Below are 3,894 nucleotides of genomic sequence, written 5' to 3'. Positions count from 1 at the left end.
TCAGATCAATAGCTCCCTTGCTTACCTCTGTTGATCATGTTCGCAAAGAGATCTAGCAAATTGCCAAGTGTGATTTTCCTTTCAATAAATAACTTTGACTCAGTTTGGCAGCAAATATCTTTTCCTACCTTTGTGCTTTTCTTATTTTACATTGGTGTCTCGCACCTTTCAAATAACAGCAAAGGTATGAAAGGAGATGGAAGCATTCAGCTCATCAAGTCATTGACAGCTTTCAATGAGATCACGGCTGATTTGGTCAATGCTCAACCCAGCGGCCCTGTATGTAGTCATGGCCAAGTGGTTAAGGCGATGGATTAGAAATCCATTGGGGTTTCCCCACGTAGGTTCCAATCCTCCTGACTACGTTATGAATGCTTTCCTGCTGGAGTATTTTTGGCTCAAGTTCAGAAAACCTATTTTGCAAACCGGGCCGGTAATTTGATTAGACTTGGGAAACTCGAGTTCTTCATCAGAAATGTTCCATATTTAAAACATTATCTCTGTTTCTCTTTCCAGATACACTGCTCGACACATCGGGTTTCTGCAGCTGTTATTGAACGTCCTGAGCAGAAGTGCTGCTTTTCATTAGATTCCTTTAATCCCTGTCCTCTGTTCTCTGACTCGGGTCAGTGGCAACACTTCCTCCTGCTCGTCAAAGTGCTCATTCCCCACCGCTCCCCCTCCCATCATTACAAACAACCGCAGGAAAATTGGCACTTAACCATCTTTGTTCCAAAGTGAAAACTCATCAGCCTCGGGAATCTCTCCCGTGAGGAATGCAAACTTCATCTGGACTCTGGGACAATGAAAAACTCTGGAACACTCAAGACAAAATCCAAATAATGACTGGGATCACTACAGTACGAGTACTATAGATTGGTCAGTTTTTGCCCAGTGTGTGCAGGAAGGCTTCCTGACACAGTATGTAGACATGCCTTCAAGGGACGAAGCCACTTTCGATTTAGTTCTGCGTAACGAGCCTGGCCAGGTTTTAGATTCTACGTAGGTGAGTACTTTGGAGAAAGCGATCAAAATTCTCTCAGGTTTACTTTCGTGATTGAAAGGTATAGGTGTACTCCACGGAGCAAGAGGTTCAGCGGGTGGAAGGGAAATTACGATGCAACGAGGTAAGATTTAGTAAGCGTAGAATGTGGTAGGAAACTGCACGGGTTGAGCACATTAAAATGTGGAGCTTATTCAAGGAAAAGCTCCTGTGTGTCCTAGATAAGTATGTACCTGTCAGGCAGGGAGGAAGTTATAGAACGCGTGAGCCATGGTTTACTAAGGAAGTGGAATCCCTCGTCAAGAAGAACAAGAAGTCTTATGTTAGGACAAACTGTGAAAACTCAGTTAGAGCGCTCCAGGGTTCCAACGATATCAGGAAAGACCTAAAAAGATTGCTGAGAAGAGCCAGGGGGAGACATGAGAAGTTGTTGGCAGATAGGTTCAGGGTTAACCCTAAGGCTTTCCATAGGTATGCCAGGAATAAAAGAATGACGAGAGTTAAATTTGGGACAATCAAGGATAATAGTGGGAAGTTGTGTGTGGAGTAGGAGGAGATAGGGGAAGCACTAAATAAATATTTTTCGACAGTGTTCGCTATAGAAAATGAAAATGTTGGCGAGGAAGGTACAGAGATACTTGCGTCTAGACTAGAAGAGATTAAGGTTCACAAGGAAGTGATATTAGAAATACTGCAGAGTGTGAAAATAGATATGTCAGCTGGGCCGGATGGGATCTATCTGATGTTGTTTAGCAAATGCACTGCAGGAAGGTACAAATCAATCTGATGCTTACAACGGCTCGTTTTGAGCCGCTAATTTGCAGTGAAGTGGCGGCGCCAATAAAAGGTGTCACGCATCTCGTCTAATTCCACATCCTGAGCTCGAAATGACCGGAGGTCTCTCGCCGAGTTTCTGCAGGGTCTTGCTTGGACGACACCATGACACTTTTTCACTGGAGTGGATCATGAAATCGCGTCGTGACTGTGAATAAAACGATGGAAACTTCCAGCAGAGAAGGAGGCGCCCCTGAAGCAGGCAGCTGAGGACAAATGTTTCTCTTTTGCCAGTGAAAGGCACTGCTTCACAAATTGGAAACTTCGAAGTGAAGCAGTATTGGTGAGGATCTTCGCTGCTTGTTCACCTTTTTAATTCTGATTCCGTGAAAGTCCATGGCATTACATATCGACATTCTGCCAACACGTGGCTTGTTTCTTGGGCCAGTGGCGTAATGGATAACGCATCTGACTTCGGATCAGAAGGTTGTTGGTTCGCATCCTACCTGGCTCCAGGGATTGTTTCGCTTTCACCGTGGACGACGTTGACGCTCCGCTGTGAAGCTCTTGCGGGACGTCGCCTCTGTGCTTTCTCATTTAAAACTTGCATTTGTCCGATTGTCCATTTCAAATTCCAGCTCTCCACAACGGACACCACCCACACTTTTGGGGTATCTTACTGTGTGTCTCCCTCTGTGGGTGAAAATGAGCATGAGTTCCTCAAAAGGCTTACAATTCGTTGTGGAAGTGTCATACTTTTGCCCCGTTATTGTGCCATTTAAGAACATAGGATAACCTCATTGACATTTGCCCTTGAAACATTAGAACACACGAGACTTTGGGCCAAAGTTGGAAACTGCAGCTCTTTGATTAGCCGCAAAGCACACGGACGGAATGGCGTTTTCCCAAAATCTGCAACGGAAATGTTCAGAAAGGGTGTTTTATTTACACCAAATGCTATAGTATCTATCGCCTTGTCTTGTTATTTACTTGTGAGGATTCGGTACTCTCAGCACCGTGGCCCGGATCGTATTCCCGCTCATGGAATGGTTGTATTCTTCAGCAAACATGTCGGTGTGCCAGTACCTCTGCCGATTTTCCGATGCTGGCATGACATTGGTTTTGTCCAAAACATTATGAAGGTTAACATAAAACAAATAACTGCAGTTTCTGGAAATCTGATCAAAAAACGAAAATTCTTTGCGGAACGCAGCAGGACTGGCAATAGAAAGGTCGACTTGCCTGCTCTTCGGATGCTGCCTGACCTGCTGTGCTTTTTCAGCATCACTCTGAACTAAAATCTGGTTTCCAGCATCTGCAATCCTCACTTTTGCCTAGTTCCTTCAGTGTCGCTAGTTCCCAATTCAAGAACTCCATCTCTAGTGGTTTCATGTCTGTACCTCCGTGCTGAGGAGTTGAAGCGTGAACAAAAGTAACTCACCCCTCCATCTCTGGGGTAATGAGGGACTGAAAATGAATCGTGTCACATTGAAATATATCTAGATGCGACTTAATCTTTGTCTTTTATTGGGAACCATCTCTTTCATTGTAACCATCAGGAAAGAAATTTCGTTCGCCAGAAAAAGAAATGAATATGTCACTAACCTTTGTTTGCTTCAGGTCCAAGAATACTCAGATCAACAGCTCCCTTGCGAACAGCTGCTGGTCATGTTCGCAAAGAGATCTAGCAAATTGCCAAGTGTGAGTTTCCTTTCAAAAAGTAATTTTGACTCAGTTTGGCTGCAAATATCTTTTCCTACCTTTGTGCTTTTCTTCTTTTACATTGGTGTCTCGCACCTTACAAATGACAGCAAAGGTATGAAAGGAGATGGAAGCATTCAGCTCATCAAGTCAGCGAGAGCTTTCAATGAGATCACGGCTGATTTGGTCAATGCTCAACGCGCCTCCACTGTCTGTAGTCATGGCCGAGTGGTTAAGGCGATGGATTGGCAATCCTTTGGTTTTTCCCCACGTAGGTTCGAATCCTGCTGACTACGTTATGAATGCTTTCCTGCTGGTACAATGTTCGCTCAAAGTTCAGAAAAACTATTTTGTGAACCAGGCCAGTAATTTGATTAGACTCGGGAAACTCGAGTTCTTCATCAGAAATGTACCAT

At 44.2% G+C, this 3,894-nt stretch overlaps 2 non-coding genes across 2 annotated transcripts; both read left to right on the top strand.

Moving 5' to 3' along the window:
- The first annotated feature begins 283 nt into the window (after positions 1 to 283).
- Positions 284 to 365, top strand: trnas-aga. Its single transcript has one exon. It is a non-coding gene; the product is annotated as a tRNA-Ser (tRNA).
- A 3,327-nt stretch (positions 366 to 3,692) lies between these two features.
- trnaa-ggc lies at positions 3,693 to 3,774 on the top strand. The gene has a single exon. It is a non-coding gene; the product is annotated as a tRNA-Ala (tRNA).
- Positions 3,775 to 3,894: the final 120 nt, after the last annotated feature.

The sequence above is a fragment of the Chiloscyllium plagiosum genome, unplaced genomic scaffold, assembly GCF_004010195.1.
Source record: "Chiloscyllium plagiosum isolate BGI_BamShark_2017 unplaced genomic scaffold, ASM401019v2 scaf_71504, whole genome shotgun sequence".
Lineage (NCBI taxonomy): Eukaryota > Metazoa > Chordata > Chondrichthyes > Orectolobiformes > Hemiscylliidae > Chiloscyllium > Chiloscyllium plagiosum.
Note: the sequence above shows the minus strand (reverse complement) of the source record. Positions and strands in the feature narration are given on the sequence as shown.